Below are 16,409 nucleotides of genomic sequence, written 5' to 3' on the forward strand. Positions count from 1 at the left end.
ATCTGTGTAACTAAAATGTGTTTTATTGTAAAATTGAAATTTTTATAAATAAATCATTGACACCCCCGCGAGGGGGTAGCCAACTGAAAAAAAAATCTGTTCTTATCAGTTTAATATCTGATACGTCCCCTATCTGGGGACCATATATTAAATGGATTTTTAGAACAGGGAGATGGAAATAGAGCTTGCTCTGTCCACTCCACGCATTGACCTGGTATTGCAGTATTTCCAGGACCGGTGCACCCTTCCCTTATGTGTTGACTAAAATCAGATTCCAAAAGTGCTATTTGTGTTTGCTATTGTTTTTGTCTTTCTGATGGGATCTCCCCTTTTAATCCCATTATTTCAACACCTGTTGGACAATGCATTTGTACAGTCATGTGTGATAATGAGCTCATTTATTAAATGCAATTAATTAATACATTGCCACCTCTTGTTGTGTGTGTGTGTGTGTGTGTGTGTCTTCTGTGTTTCTGTGTTTCCGGCATTTCACATTGGAACAGCTCATTCACCTTCCTTGTCTTCTCTCCGCCCTCCCTCCTAGGTAAGTTAAAGAGCTGCACCTGAGCCAGCCACTGATTGATGCAGCACCACAGTCAAATAGTGGAGTGGAGTGGAGTAGGGGAACAGCAAACAGCCATTAAAGCAGCCAGCCGCCTACCCGCCACAATGGACCTACCTGTGTACACTAGATGGATGTGATGGAATGTACTGTCGTCCCTACATTTCAAGAAGAAGTAAGAATTGCAGTTGCAACAAACCCTTGCTTGCCTACAAAGAGAGCAGCAATTTGGATTTGTTACTTTGTTACCTGGAAGAATAACAAACTGTGCAAGGATGGAGGTTGTAGGAGCAAGGAGAAGTTGTCTGTAAAGTTGGTGGATGCTTATTTTCCATTTTGCAGTCCCTTGTCTCCCTCTTGTGGCCTCCTGGAGGCAAATAAATGTGCAAAAAAAAGACAGCCTGGCGGCCGGCTGTTGCAGTGTTGCCCTCTCAGGCAACACTGAGTGACTGACTGAGCCTCACCGTCTTATATAAAGTTCAGACGGAACTTTGCACGTGTCATAGTGGAGCCCTCAGGATTCCAGAGCCAGCTTTCTGACATCATAATGGGGCCTCAGAGATAGATAAAAGCCTGGGCCCAGGCAGTGTTGGTCAGTGCTGCTCAGCAGGCAGCACTGGACTGGATTAAAGCTAATACAAGTTGTGAAGGAACAAGGGGTGGCTGTGGGCATGCACTTACTGCTGCTGCTGCTGCCAGTATTTGCACGGCAGGAGGGCATTTGGGCGTTGCCAAGAAGGCGTTTTTATGTAGATTCCTCCTCTTTCAGCACTGCATTGTGGTGCAAGCAAAAGAAGCAAATCCTGTGTAGCTTCCTCTCCGGCCTTTATTCACCTCCCGCTTAGTAGCTGTAAATGTGTGTGAGCCTGCAGGGCCCCATGGAATTGCCTAGAAGTAGGCTGAATCGCTGCAAGGGGTGAACAGCAGTATTAGGCAGGCTCGGTCAACGCCAGGCCCATTCGGGTTATCGCTTCTCGGCCTTTTGGCTAAGCTCAAGTGGCTAACCAGAGGCGTCCAGTGCTGAACTCTCGGCCCTGCAGCATCGCCCTTTGGGGCTTAAGCTGCTTGTTGCTATAGGGAGACAGCCAGTGGCAGGAAGGCGATCGACATGGGCGTTATTGTACGTCACGCTAAGGCCGGGGAAACCCGGGTCAAGTACGGCATTCGGATCGAAGTTGATGTTGGATCAGAGAAGACCCTGGACCTACGACACCTGGTGAACAACATCTTGTTTGGAATTCTGAAAGTGGAGCGGAAGAAAATCCTTTGTCTTCAGGAGCATAAGGTTGGTCATTTTACCTTGATATTGACGGATTTACCTGCCTGCCATACTTTCCATTACAATTTGATGCAAAATGTGAACAATCCTGAGCTTGGAGGACTTACTTTTATCCTGCTGTATGATGAAGGAGAAGTCTTCCTGGTTGTTTTTCTCTACAATGCACATGTACCTTTGCAAGATATCACGGCATTCCTGTCTAGACATTGTGCATATGTTAAGTTTGAGAATAAAATCTTGAACACTGAAATGATCTGGAATGGGAAATACAAATTTCGGGTCCGGTTTCGGCAAGATATTGAGGAACCAGGAGGCTTCCATTTCCCTCCATCGAACTTCTCCATTGGAAGAGACAGGGGATATCTGTTTTTTCCCAGGTGTCCTCCCTTCTGCAGGAATTGTAAAGTTTTTGGCCACACAAGGGAAGGATGTCAAAATTCAGGGAAGTGTTCCAGATGTAACCAGGAGGGTCACAAAGCAAAAGAATGTGTCAACCGCATTGTTTGTAATCTCTGCGAGGTGGAAGGGCATACATTCAAAGACTGCCCTCTGCGGAAGAAGTCATATGCAGAGGCAGCCAGGAGCCAAGTGGCTGAGATGATAGCGAGAACTGGACGGTTGGGCGAGGAGGTACCCGCTGACTATCTGGCTTCTTTAAGCACATCTCCAGTAGAAGTACGTGTGGAGGAAGGGGCAGGCATGGAGGTAGCCCCGGTCGAGGAGGATCTTCCTCACCCATCCGATGCCCAGACTGGGCTACAGGGTGAGGGAGAAATTGAGGGCGACGTCCCCGTGACTCCTCCTGTTTCTTGGAGTCTGGATGAAGTGTTTCTGGAAGGAGTTGGAGGTCAAGGGGATTTTACCACTGTAGGCACCCGACCTGCAGACGAAATTCTGGATATGGGGGCTAAGAGAGCCAGGCTGGCCACGTCACCCCCTGTAACCCCTGGAAGGGAGGAGGAATACCCCTCATCAGTGATTTCGTTTGATGAGCCTTTTCTAGAAGATCAAGGGACCAGTTTCTTCACATTAGGTTGCCAGCCTCCAGAAGGCAAAGGCTGAAGTGCAAATGGACAACCTGCGGTTATCTGGCTATGAAAATTAAAATATGGCATCCAAACCTACATTTGATGTCGTATCCTTAAATGTACGACTGATTCAATCTAAGCCCAGGAGGGCTGCAGTTCTGGATTTTTTAAAAAATTTAGGAGCTGATGTATATTGTTTGCAAGAATGCGGTATTAGGGAACCTGTGCCAGAACAGGAATGGCCATATGGCCAATGTATATGGTCTGGTTCTTCTATAAATAAAAATGATGGGGTAGGAATATTGCTAGGGAATAGGAATTTAAAATTAGAAAGTTATATTGTGGTGGAAGTGGGGAGGTGTATTTTGGCAGAGATAAATGTCAGAGGGTGGAGGGTAAGGGTAATTAATATATATGGAGCAACAAAAAAAGAAGAGAGGTTAGAGCTCCTAGAGAAGTTGTCCTTTTTTTTGCCAGGGAGAATTCCTACGATTTGGGTTGGGGACTTTAACTGTGTGACGGAAGGGGAAAAAATGGATGTATCTGGTAAAAAGTTGTACCAATTAATCAAAGATTTTTCTTTTATAGATGCTGCTGAGGTTCATTTGGGAAAGCCACCACCCGACACTTATAGGTCTGATAGAGGAGGGGTAACATCAAGGATAGATCGGGTGCTTTTCTCAAAAAATGTGGGGTGCATGAGTTTGCGGCAGCGCGATGTGACCTTTTCTGACCATGTGTGTATGTGTGCAACTTTTGAAGGGGATGTTCGTTTAGTGCGTGGTGCAGGGGTATGGAAGTTAAATGTAAGTTTATTAGAGGATGAAAGAATTGTGAAGGCTTTTATATATGCGTATAAAGGATGGAAATCGCGGCAGGAATCTTTTGGGAATGTGTTGGAGTGGTGGGATTGGATGAAGAATGAATGTAAAAGATTCTTTAAAAAATGGGGCTATAAAAAAGCAGCTATGCTAAGAAACCAATATAATGAGTTGAATGTTAGAATAGAATGGTTGAGAAAACTTGGCGAGCTTGGTGTGGATGTCAGTGATTTGATGAGGGACGCAAGGAATGAAAGTAGGCTTTTATTAGAGGAAAAAGGGAAAAAAATTATATATAGATCAAAAGTTGAAAACTTAGACAAAGATGAAAAATGTACAAGATTTTTTTTCAAAAAAATATGTGGTAAAAAGGATGATATGGATGAATTATTGAATGATAGGGGTGAGTGTGTTTCTGGAAAGGATGTGATGAGTGAAGTTGAAGGTTTTTATACCCAGTTGTATGGAGAGAAGTGGTATGATAAGGATTTGATGAATGAGGTTTTGAATGGGTTGGAAAATAAACTTGGAGAGGAAGATTGTGAGTCTCTGTGTGGTGATATTACCATGGATGAAGTGAGAAATGTGGTGATGAGTGCAAGTAAAAATAAAACACCTGGGAAGGATGGGATCCCAATTGAATTATATGTGAGGATGTGGGATATAATTGGTGGGGATTTGCTTGAGGTATGTCAGTATATGTGGAAGCATGGTGTGTTGAGCAAATCTATGAAAGAAGGTGTGGTTGTGCTGATATATAAAAAAGGTGAGAAGAAAAATTTGGCAAATTGGAGGCCAATTACTTTGTTGGATTCTGACTATAAGTGTTTTAGTAAAGTATTGGCCAATAGGATGCGTGAGGTTGTTGCTGAAGTGGTGAATGAAGATCAAGTGTGTGCAGTGCCTGGTAGAAGTATGACTGATAATTTGTTGTTACTAAGGGATATGATTGGGGACTGTATGGATAGAAAGCAGAAATGTATGGTCCTATCTGTGGATTTTGAAAAGGCATTTGATAGGGTGTCGCATGAGTTTATGTTTAGTGTGCTGTGTAAAATGGGTTTTCCGAGAAAGTTTGTGTATGCAGTGAAAGGTTTGTATGGGAACGTAACAAGTGAGTTTCTCGTAAATGGGTTTCTGAGTGGAAAAGTGGGGATAAGGTCAGGTGTCAGGCAGGGTTGTCCTATGTCCCCTGTCCTGTTCATTAGTGTGATTGAAGTGTTGTTGTGTATGGTTAGAAGGGAAAAATTTATGAGGGGGTTATTAATTCCTGGGAGTAATGGTAAGTTTCTGAAAGTATTGGGTTATATGGACGATGTGGTGATTGTTAGTGAAAGAGAGGCGGAGATAAATAGAGCGAGATTGTTGTTGAGGTTGTTTTGTAGTGCGTCTGCGTTTAAAGTGAATTGGGGTAAATGTAGCTTTAAGTGTTTTGGTGATAGGAGTGTGAGAATGGATGGGGTTAATTGTGAGATGGGTGCTATTAAAATATTGGGTGTGCAATTTAATGAGGATTTGAGAGGGAATGAAAGTTGGGATGAATGTGGTATGAGAATAGAACGAAAACTGAACTTTTGGAGACTGAGAAGTTTGACACTGACGGGAAAAATTTTGATAGTTAAATCTGTTGTGTTACCAATTTTACTTTTTTGTGCAGTTGTTTTCCCTTTTGCTACTCACAAAATTAAGAAGACGGAAAAGATGATTTTTACATTTTTTTGGGGGAGTAGAATGGAAAAATTGAAGAGAGAGTATGTGTATAAGATGTGTGTGAATGGTGGTTTGGATTTTCCAAATGTTGAGGTATTTTTGGCTTTGAATTATATCAAAGTGGTGTCTGTGTTAGTGCAGAGGAATAATAAGACTGGTTTCATGATTAGATACTTGGCTGGTTGGATGTTGTATGGTCTGAATTGGGTAAAGAGAGATGCAAGTGTGCCTGTGGCTTTCAAGTGTCCAGTGTGGTATATGAGGATTGAGGTTTTTGTGAGGAAAAATGACTTGCTTGCTGTGCCAATGAGTGAGTTTAAAAATAAGAATGCGGTGATGAAGAGAATACGTGCGAATGAAATTCCATGTGAAATTGCAGGTTTGAGGTCTAATGAAGTGCAGAGTGTATGGAGTAAATTGAAGGTGAGTGGTATGTCAAACAGACAGCGTGATATTGTATGGATGTCGCTGCATAATATCCTACCTGTTAGGCAAGTGCAGAAAAGAAGGGATCTTATTAGGTCTGAGGTTTGCCCGAGGAATGGATGTGGAGCAAGTGAGAGTGTGAGACATATGTTGTGGGATTGTGACTATTCGTATGAAGTATGGAAAGGGGTGGGTGGTTTGTGTAAAGAACTAGCGGGGGTAAAATTTGTTAATTGGAAAGTAGCAATGTTTGGAATGGGTGCAAGTAGTCGTATGAAAGATAGAATTATGTGGTTAATTATGGCATGTGTGATGGAAAGTTTGTGGGATGTGAGAAACTTGTTAGTGTTTAAAAGGAAATTAGTGCCTGTAAATGAGTGTATTAGGATGATTTTGTCTAGACTTTACGTCATGTATTTGTGGGATAGACAGCGTGGTGGTGGCCTAGATTCAGAGGGGATATGGAAGTTCAAAAAATGGAAATTCCTGATACGATGTAGGTAATATTGTTCTGTTTTTTTTTGTGATTGTTTATGTAAATTGAAGAAAAAATAAAGAACAAACCAGAATGATGATAAGTTTGAAGCAACGTGGATTTGATTTTCAAGTTTTGAGAAACATTATAAGTTGCTTATAACTAACTGAAATGGTTTTAAAAAAAAAAAAAAAAAAAAAAATAAATCTGTTCTTATCAGTTTAATATCTGATACGTCCCCTATCTGGGGACCATATATTAAATGGATTTTTAGAACAGGGAGATGGAAATAGAGCTTGCTCTGTCCACTCCACGCATTGACCTGGTATTGCAGTATTTCCAGGACCGGTGCACCCTTCCCTTATGTGTTGACTAAAATCAGATTCCAAAAGTGCTATTTGTGTTTGCTATTGTTTTTGTCTTTCTGATGGGATCTCCCCTTTTAATCCCATTATTTCAACACCTGTTGGACAATGCATTTGTACAGTCATGTGTGATAATGAGCTCATTTATTAAATGCAATTAATTAATACATTGCCACCTCTTGTTGTGTGTGTGTGTGTGTGTGTGTGTCTTCTGTGTTTCTGTGTTTCCGGCATTTCACATTGGAACAGCTCATTCACCTTCCTTGTCTTCTCTCCGCCCTCCCTCCTAGGTAAGTTAAAGAGCTGCACCTGAGCCAGCCACTGATTGATGCAGCACCACAGTCAAATAGTGGAGTGGAGTGGAGTAGGGGAACAGCAAACAGCCATTAAAGCAGCCAGCCGCCTACCCGCCACAATGGACCTACCTGTGTACACTAGATGGATGTGATGGAATGTACTGTCGTCCCTACATTTCAAGAAGAAGTAAGAATTGCAGTTGCAACAAACCCTTGCTTGCCTACAAAGAGAGCAGCAATTTGGATTTGTTACTTTGTTACCTGGAAGAATAACAAACTGTGCAAGGATGGAGGTTGTAGGAGCAAGGAGAAGTTGTCTGTAAAGTTGGTGGATGCTTATTTTCCATTTTGCAGTCCCTTGTCTCCCTCTTGTGGCCTCCTGGAGGCAAATAAATGTGCAAAAAAAAGACAGCCTGGCGGCCGGCTGTTGCAGTGTTGCCCTCTCAGGCAACACTGAGTGACTGACTGAGCCTCACCGTCTTATATAAAGTTCAGACGGAACTTTGCACGTGTCATAGTGGAGCCCTCAGGATTCCAGAGCCAGCTTTCTGACATCATAATGGGGCCTCAGAGATAGATAAAAGCCTGGGCCCAGGCAGTGTTGGTCAGTGCTGCTCAGCAGGCAGCACTGGACTGGATTAAAGCTAATACAAGTTGTGAAGGAACAAGGGGTGGCTGTGGGCATGCACTTACTGCTGCTGCTGCTGCCAGTATTTGCACGGCAGGAGGGCATTTGGGCGTTGCCAAGAAGGCGTTTTTATGTAGATTCCTCCTCTTTCAGCACTGCATTGTGGTGCAAGCAAAAGAAGCAAATCCTGTGTAGCTTCCTCTCCGGCCTTTATTCACCTCCCGCTTAGTAGCTGTAAATGTGTGTGAGCCTGCAGGGCCCCATGGAATTGCCTAGAAGTAGGCTGAATCGCTGCAAGGGGTGAACAGCAGTATTAGGCAGGCTCGGTCAACGCCAGGCCCATTCGGGTTATCGCTTCTCGGCCTTTTGGCTAAGACCAAGTGTATTTATACAGGAGGTTTTTAGTCAGAAGGTGCTCAGGTACCCTCTCTCTCGGCCTCGGGGGATCGTCCAGGTTCGCCTGGACTTCACCCCCGTGCTGCTATTTGGGAGAGAGGCTTAGTCCTGAGCAACGAGTTGCGATCCCCCCCCAGCCCTTTGGTACGTCTCAGGACCCCATAGGGCGCAGCTTTTTGCTGTGCGGTTCGGCCTGGCCACGGAAATGGCAGGCGAGCCAGATGCGGTGCCGGTGTATGCCCGGCTAAGGAACTCTGCCCGATTTATCGTGGCAGAGGGTGGAGGCGGTCCACGTGGCGTAAAATTCTTGGTCCACAAGATCTTGGAAGAACTACTGGCGGTCCACAAGAACGAGATTTTGGCAATCCAGGACTACCCGAAACGAGGAATTTTCGATGTCACCTTTATGGGAGAAGGAATCCTCCGTGATGCCATGGACCGAGCTGAGAGGAGAAAAGGTGAACTCGTGGTAGCGGGAGTCCAGGTAGTAGAACATGCCTTCGAAATTACGAAACTCGTGGTGATTAAAATGTACTCCCCATATGTGAAGGATATGGAAGTGGCAGCATTCTTAGCTGCCTACTTCAAGAATGTCAAACTGTTGGGGAGAGTAATGAACGAGTGTGGAGTGTGGACCGTCAAGTGGAAGTTCTTAGTAACATTGATAAAGGACCCCTCCACCCAGGAAACGAGATTACCACCGGCTCGTTTTAAAATTGGAAATGTGAATGGCGACCTCTATTTTTCAGGGATGCCAAACTTCTGCAGGGCCTGCGGTACTTATGGACATACCAGTTTTAACTGCGATGTCACCTGTAGAAACTGTGGAAGCAAAGAGCACAATATGAGAGAGTGCTCACAAGAGAAAAAATGTAATTTTTGCCAAAAAACTGGTCATTTGTACTATTCTTGTCCCCATAGGTACCGAGGCGAAGAAAATGAGCAACCCGAGGCGCCCCCACGTGCTCCACCAGCAGACCAGTCCCACCCCCGGGGAGAGGAGCATGCCGGGGCCGCGAAGGAGCAGCGAGGCACCTGGGCTTCAGTGGTGCGGAGTAATGGAGCCAAAGCAGGTGCCTCGCAGCCAGCAACCTCTGAGGAAAGGAAGGAGCCCAGCGCCAATGACAAAAGGCAAGCTAAGCGAAAGGCGGAAAAGGAGCAGGCCACCAATGATACTGTGGCATCCCAGAGGGCTGGTTGTCCAGTGGGTGCCGGGCCTGCTCCTGTACCTGGGTCTCAGGAGTCTGACTCCGAGCAGGAGAACTGGGTAGCGGTGGGTCCCCGAAAAAAGGGAAAACAGGAGCGTGCTGGTAGGAGGGAATCAGGGGAGGAGCAGATGGACACATACGTGAAGAAAAGTGAGGCTCCTCCTAGGACCACCTCCTCGCCTGACCTGGTGAGGAGGGTGGGCACTGTTCCCTCCCAGATACCGGACACCCCGCCGTGTGCGCAACCTCCCCCTCTAAGACGGCGTCAACAGAGCCTGGGGGGAGAGGCGGGGCCCTTGGGGGACCCACCCGAAATGGACCTACGTGGTCACCCAGTGGAGACCCAGGTGACGCTAAGCGAGAGTGGGCTCCCCTTGTACGAGATAAGAGTTGCTGGCACGGCTCTCAGTGAAGGTAGTTCCTCTCCCTTTTCGTCCCTCTTTGCAGGCGATTCGGACGAGGGTGGGGATATGAGCGCAAACGAGAGTTCTGGTAATGCTGGTGGAGGAAATGTCTGATTTTAAGTTCCACGAATATTTATTATTTTAAAATCAAGACGCTATTTTAATCTCCACAATGTCAGAAGTAAAGGGAATCTCCCTCAACGTGAGGGGCGCCAAGTCCAAAGTTAGAAGGGTTGCTCTCTTCAGCTTTTTAGCTGGCCTGGCAGCCTCTGTTTTTTTCCTGCAGGAGTGCGGCATTCCCCATATGATGAAGTACCATAAATACCAAGAGGATTGGAAGTATGGTCCATCAGTCTGGTCTGGATCTAACGAGTCCAGATCAGCAGGGGTCGCCATTCTTTTTAAGGGAAACGTTTTAATCGATTTTATCCAAGAGATTCTTCCAGGACGTATTTTATTGGTTAAGGCTTTTATTGACGGTGTGAAATGGCAGTTTTTAAATTTTTACGGCTCACCAGATAAAAATGAAAGAGCAGAAATGTTAGCGATTTTACCTCTTTTTATTAACACGACTGAGCCTTTTATCCTCGCAGGTGATTTTAATTGTATCCTGAGGGGGGAACGCCGGCTTACCAGCGCTACAAGCAGAAACTATGACAAGACCTCTGGACTGCTCAAAGATATGGTGGGTGATTTTAAATTAAAAGACGTTTATAAAGAGTGTAACAGGAGCAGTCCAGAGGAAGCCGGCGTTACCTGGAGCAACGCCACCTGTAGCTCCAGGATAGATTTTATATTTTGTAATGAGAATCTACTGCCTTTTAAATGTGAAGTTTTAACCAATGTTTTTTCCGATCACAAGCTTTTATCATTTTATGTAAAGCGTGATTTTAATAACATTATTAGTAAAAAGTCCTGGAAGTTAAATGTTTCCCTTTTAGATGATCCACAGGTTTTTACAGATTTTATTGAATTTTACAAAGAGAGTAGGCGGGTGAGAGACACACGGGCTCCCATCACCGCATGGTGGGAGAAAATGAAAAGGAAAATAAAAGAATTTTTTATTAAAAAAAGCGTGGCGAAAGCCAGAGAGAAGCAAGCTTTTTTTAAAATTCTCAACACCCGCCTACAGACCCTGTACAAGATGAGAGAACACGAGATAGAGGTACAAGACGACATCGCCAACTTAAAAAAAGAGATAGCTCAGTGCCTGGAGCAGAAAGGTAAAGAAATTATATTTCGTTCTAAAGTACAGCACGTGGAAGAGAACGAGACCTGCTCCAGGTACTTTTTTAAGAAAATGAACAATAAAAAAGCTATTCTTAAAAATATTGATGGGGTGTCGGATGTACAGGGTCTTTTAAGTAAAGTTCATGAGTTTTATACTGACCTTTTTAATGTGAAAACTGTGGATCGTGATTTTATGCGTGACTCGCTGAAGGAGATTACCACTGTTTTAGACCCTGTCTCCCAGAATTTTTTATTGCAGGAACTGTCGGAGCAGGAGATTTTAGAGACAGTGAAGAGTTTTAAAGCAGGTAAAGTTCCTGGCCCGGACGGTATACCCAGCGAGTTTTATGTCAAATTTTATGACATTTTAAAAGATGATCTCTTAAACCTTTTTACTGAAGTCTTTCATTCCAAGATGCTGCCTAAGTCCTGGCGGAAGGGTGAGGTCTCCTTGCTATACAAGAAAGGTGACATCGCAGTTTTAGAGAATTGGAGACCAATAACCCTTCTGAATAGTGACTACAAAATAATGGCAAAACTATGCGCAAACCGTTTAAAAGCCATAGTACCCCACATCATACACTCTAACCAGGTGTGTGGGGTGCCAGGCCGCAGCATCTGGGATAATATTAATTTAATAAAAGATGCGATTGAAGACACAAAATCTAGAAAAGGTAAATTAGCCATTTTATCCATAGATTTTCAAAAAGCTTTCGACCGAGTATCGCACTTTTATCTTTTTAAGGTTTTAGAGCGGATGGGTATACCTGAAGGTTTTTTATTATCTATTAAAGCCTTTTATAAAGATTGCACAAGCAAAATTTTAGTAAATGGTTTTAAGACACAGGACGTTCTTTTAAACTCTGGGGTGAAGCAGGGGTGTCCCTTGTCCCCACTGCTTTTCATATGTGCACTAGAGCCTCTGCTATGCGCAATACGCCGGGACAAACAGATACGTGGAGTCCCCCTGCCGGGGGGTGGCGGCATAGAGGCTAAAGCAGTGGGGTACATGGATGATGTGGCGATACTTTGTAGGGACACCCTCTCGCTTCAGAAAGCCCTAAAACAAATTGAGTTTTATTGCTGTGCTTCCGGTTTTAGAATAAACTTCAGCAAAAGTAATATTTTAAGCATAGGAAGCATGGTTTTTAGAGACGTACCCGTTCCTGTGTCAGATACTATTAAAGTTTTAGGTATCTCCTTCAGTGAGCACGAAAATGGTTTTATAAGTTGGGACATGGTGGCGCAGAAGGTAAACAATAAAATTTGTATGTGGAATATGAGGAAACTCACTATGGAGGGAAAAATTTTAATCATAAAAATGGTCATTTTACCCCTTCTTTTATACACGAGCATGGTGTTCCCTCCCCCAACAGTTTTATTACAAAAAATAACAAAAGCATGTTTTACCTTCTTTTGGAGTTCCAGGATGGAGAAATTGAAACGAGAAACGGTAATAAAGTCCAAACCAAAGGGTGGCAAAGATTTCCCTGATTTTAATAGGTTTCTTTTAATTAAGTTCTTTAGTTTCTGTTTTAATTCCCTTTTTAAAGAGCACTATTGGTCTTACTTTTTACGTTTTAATACTGGGTTTTTTATGCGGAGGTTTGGTTGGTTCAACATAATTTTATCCTCACCATACGCTTTTAAATTACCAGCGAATTACGTAATTTTAGAAAAAATAGTGGCTCTCTTCAATTTAAAAGGGAAGACCGTGAACGAGCTTAAAAACAGCAAAAAAATAATTAAAGACCTGAGAGAGAGCGAGACGGTCAGCAATGTAGAGAATTTTAATACGCAACGATGTGCTTTTATTTTCAAAATGATTAATGTGTTTTATCTTTTTAATGCACAGATGGACCTGGCCTGGAGCTGCGTTCATCAATGTCTTCCATGCCGGGCATTCCAGTACAGAAGAGGATTCGCGAGGTCTGCCGTCTGCCCGAGGGAAGGCTGCCAGGCCGAGGAAACTATAAGACATATTTTTTGGACATGTGACTTTGCAAAACAATTTTGGAAAAAAATATTCCCTCTTTTGGTGAAGATGGCGGACCTAAAGGACTTAAACTATGAAGATATTTTATATGGACTTTTTGGATGCCCAACCGCGAGTCAGAAGATAATTGCATGGAAGACGATGAATTGCGCCAAAGAAGCTCTATGGAAGGCCAGGAACATCCTCCTTTTTAAGCACGACGTTTTATCGGTTGATGATGTTTTAGGTCTTTGTTTTAGTGAGATGTATATTTATTTTTTACTAGACAAAAAAAGGAATGCCACCCTTCTAAATAAATGGTTTGCGACTGACTGGAACTCCAAATAAATAAAGATTTGCCCCATGTCCCTCTACATAAATTTTATGAAAATTTGATTTTACTATTGTTACAATGTAAAAATTCTTTGTATTTATCTATGTAACTAAAATGTGTTTTATTGTAAAATTGAAATTTTTATAAATAAATCATTGACACCCCCGCGAGGGGGTAGCCAACTGAAAAAAAAATCTGTTCTTATCAGTTTAATATCTGATACGTCCCCTATCTGGGGACCATATATTAAATGGATTTTTAGAACAGGGAGATGGAAATAGAGCTTGCTCTGTCCACTCCACGCATTGACCTGGTATTGCAGTATTTCCAGGACCGGTGCACCCTTCCCTTATGTGTTGACTAAAATCAGATTCCAAAAGTGCTATTTGTGTTTGCTATTGTTTTTGTCTTTCTGATGGGATCTCCCCTTTTAATCCCATTATTTCAACACCTGTTGGACAATGCATTTGTACAGTCATGTGTGATAATGAGCTCATTTATTAAATGCAATTAATTAATACATTGCCACCTCTTGTTGTGTGTGTGTGTGTGTGTGTGTGTCTTCTGTGTTTCTGTGTTTCCGGCATTTCACATTGGAACAGCTCATTCACCTTCCTTGTCTTCTCTCCGCCCTCCCTCCTAGGTAAGTTAAAGAGCTGCACCTGAGCCAGCCACTGATTGATGCAGCACCACAGTCAAATAGTGGAGTGGAGTGGAGTAGGGGAACAGCAAACAGCCATTAAAGCAGCCAGCCGCCTACCCGCCACAATGGACCTACCTGTGTACACTAGATGGATGTGATGGAATGTACTGTCGTCCCTACATTTCAAGAAGAAGTAAGAATTGCAGTTGCAACAAACCCTTGCTTGCCTACAAAGAGAGCAGCAATTTGGATTTGTTACTTTGTTACCTGGAAGAATAACAAACTGTGCAAGGATGGAGGTTGTAGGAGCAAGGAGAAGTTGTCTGTAAAGTTGGTGGATGCTTATTTTCCATTTTGCAGTCCCTTGTCTCCCTCTTGTGGCCTCCTGGAGGCAAATAAATGTGCAAAAAAAAGACAGCCTGGCGGCCGGCTGTTGCAGTGTTGCCCTCTCAGGCAACACTGAGTGACTGACTGAGCCTCACCGTCTTATATAAAGTTCAGACGGAACTTTGCACGTGTCATAGTGGAGCCCTCAGGATTCCAGAGCCAGCTTTCTGACATCATAATGGGGCCTCAGAGATAGATAAAAGCCTGGGCCCAGGCAGTGTTGGTCAGTGCTGCTCAGCAGGCAGCACTGGACTGGATTAAAGCTAATACAAGTTGTGAAGGAACAAGGGGTGGCTGTGGGCATGCACTTACTGCTGCTGCTGCTGCCAGTATTTGCACGGCAGGAGGGCATTTGGGCGTTGCCAAGAAGGCGTTTTTATGTAGATTCCTCCTCTTTCAGCACTGCATTGTGGTGCAAGCAAAAGAAGCAAATCCTGTGTAGCTTCCTCTCCGGCCTTTATTCACCTCCCGCTTAGTAGCTGTAAATGTGTGTGAGCCTGCAGGGCCCCATGGAATTGCCTAGAAGTAGGCTGAATCGCTGCAAGGGGTGAACAGCAGTATTAGGCAGGCTCGGTCAACGCCAGGCCCATTCGGGTTATCGCTTCTCGGCCTTTTGGCTAAGATCAAGTGTAGTGCTTTAGGGTATTGCCTTGTTTCTTGGTCAGGAGGTGCCCTGGTACCCTTTTCCTTGGCCTGGGGGGATCGTCTCTTTCACAAGAGACTTCACCCCTCTGCTGCTATTGGGGAGGAGGATTAGTCCAGGGCAACGAGGAGCGATCACCCACCTGACACCTCGGTGTTGAAGGTCTATCCTGAAAACCATCAGAATGGAGGCCATACCGGAATATATGAGGACCAGGAATGCTGTTCGTTTTACGGTGACGGAACTGGAAAGGACCAAGAAAGACCTGCGTTTCCTGAGCGAAGATTTGTTGCTGGGACTGTTTCGGCTGAGCAAGGAGGACATACTGGCGGTAATGGACTACCCACAGAGAGGTGTCTATGACGTCACGTTCATCAATGAAGAAACGTATTTGAAGTTTTCGGTAAACTTGTTGAAGTCACGTGAAGATCCAAAGTTGGAAGGTGTGGTGTTGGTACCACACTTTTCTGTGTGGCAGCGTCTTGTGACCGTCAAGATGTACTCGCCATATGTTGAAGAGGAGGATATTAGTATATTCCTAGGGAAGTATTGCGAGAAAGTTGTGGAGAAAGGCAAAGTTCTGAATGAATTTGGCTTCTGGACCGGAAAATGGAGATTTTTTTGTTCAATGAAACTGGACAGAACTTCAGGAAAAATGGTAACCCCACCAGCTCGCTTTAAAATTGGAAACACGACTGGAGATTTGTTCTTTTCTGGAATGGACATTTTTTGCAGGAACTGTAAGAAATATGGGCACAATACAGCAGAATGTCAAAAGATTGTGTGTACAAAATGTTTGCATGAAGGCCACGACTATCAAGACTGCAAAGAGGAAAAGATTTGTAACATGTGTGGAGAGGGTGGGCATGTCTTCAGGATATGTCCAAAGAGACATAGAAGAGGAGTGCAACAAGAGAGTGGAGCAAGCAGGGAGAAAAGTAAACCGAATATTGAAGAGGTTTCTTCAGTAACGGAAAAAGTGGAGAATAGTGGAGGAGGAGGTATTAAAGATACTGATGTGGGCAAAGGTAAAATTGCTGAAAAAAGGAAAATTGGGAAAGCTAAAATATCTAAAGAAGAAAGTGAAGAAAGAGAGGATATAATAAGAGAGTCGATTAATTTACGGAAGAAGGCGGATGTAGAGGTTTTGCGTGGAATAATAGAGACGCATTTGACAAAACAATTTTTCCGTTTTATGGAAACATATAAAATACCACCTTGGTTGGTGGAAGAGGTCAAGAATGAATGGGATGGTAAACCCCTGAAGCAGGAACTATTGGAGATGCTTGCTGTTTGCGCGGTTAGAAAAGGCTTGGTGACATGATTTAAATGTTTCTGATGTCAGGACTTTGATGTTTTTTGTTCTTATCTGTTGTTCATGTTTTGCAAAATTCTTCTGATATAATGTATTGTATTTTCTGAATAATTCAATAAAAAAGTAAAAAATCTGTTCTTATCAGTTTAATATCTGATACGTCCCCTATCTGGGGACCATATATTAAATGGATTTTTAGAACAGGGAGATGGAAATAGAGCTTGCTCTGTCCACTCCACGCATTGACCTGGTATTGCAGTATTTCCAGGACCGGTGCACCCTTC

The 16,409-nt window shown here is 43.6% G+C and overlaps 4 non-coding genes and 1 pseudogene across 4 annotated transcripts; all 5 read left to right on the forward strand.

Annotated features, from left to right (window-relative positions):
• Positions 1-50: 50 nt before the first annotated feature.
• Positions 51-248, forward strand: LOC142685975 (U2 spliceosomal RNA). The gene has a single exon (XR_012855383.1). It is a non-coding gene; the product is annotated as a U2 spliceosomal RNA (small nuclear RNA).
• A 6,224-nt stretch (positions 249-6,472) lies between these two features.
• Positions 6,473-6,660, forward strand: LOC142685959 (U2 spliceosomal RNA). The gene has a single exon (XR_012855372.1). It is a non-coding gene; the product is annotated as a U2 spliceosomal RNA (small nuclear RNA).
• Positions 6,661-13,286: 6,626 nt separating this feature from the next.
• On the forward strand, positions 13,287-13,484 carry LOC142685976 (U2 spliceosomal RNA). The gene has a single exon (XR_012855384.1). It is a non-coding gene; the product is annotated as a U2 spliceosomal RNA (small nuclear RNA).
• Positions 13,485-14,764: 1,280 nt separating this feature from the next.
• LOC142685987 (U2 spliceosomal RNA) lies at positions 14,765-14,906 on the forward strand (annotated as a pseudogene).
• Positions 14,907-16,218: 1,312 nt separating this feature from the next.
• LOC142685925 (U2 spliceosomal RNA) lies at positions 16,219-16,409 on the forward strand. The gene has a single exon (XR_012855353.1). It is a non-coding gene; the product is annotated as a U2 spliceosomal RNA (small nuclear RNA).

This window comes from Rhinoderma darwinii (genome assembly GCF_050947455.1).
Source record: "Rhinoderma darwinii isolate aRhiDar2 chromosome 5 unlocalized genomic scaffold, aRhiDar2.hap1 SUPER_5_unloc_16, whole genome shotgun sequence".
NCBI classification, from domain to species: Eukaryota; Metazoa; Chordata; class Amphibia; order Anura; family Rhinodermatidae; genus Rhinoderma; species Rhinoderma darwinii.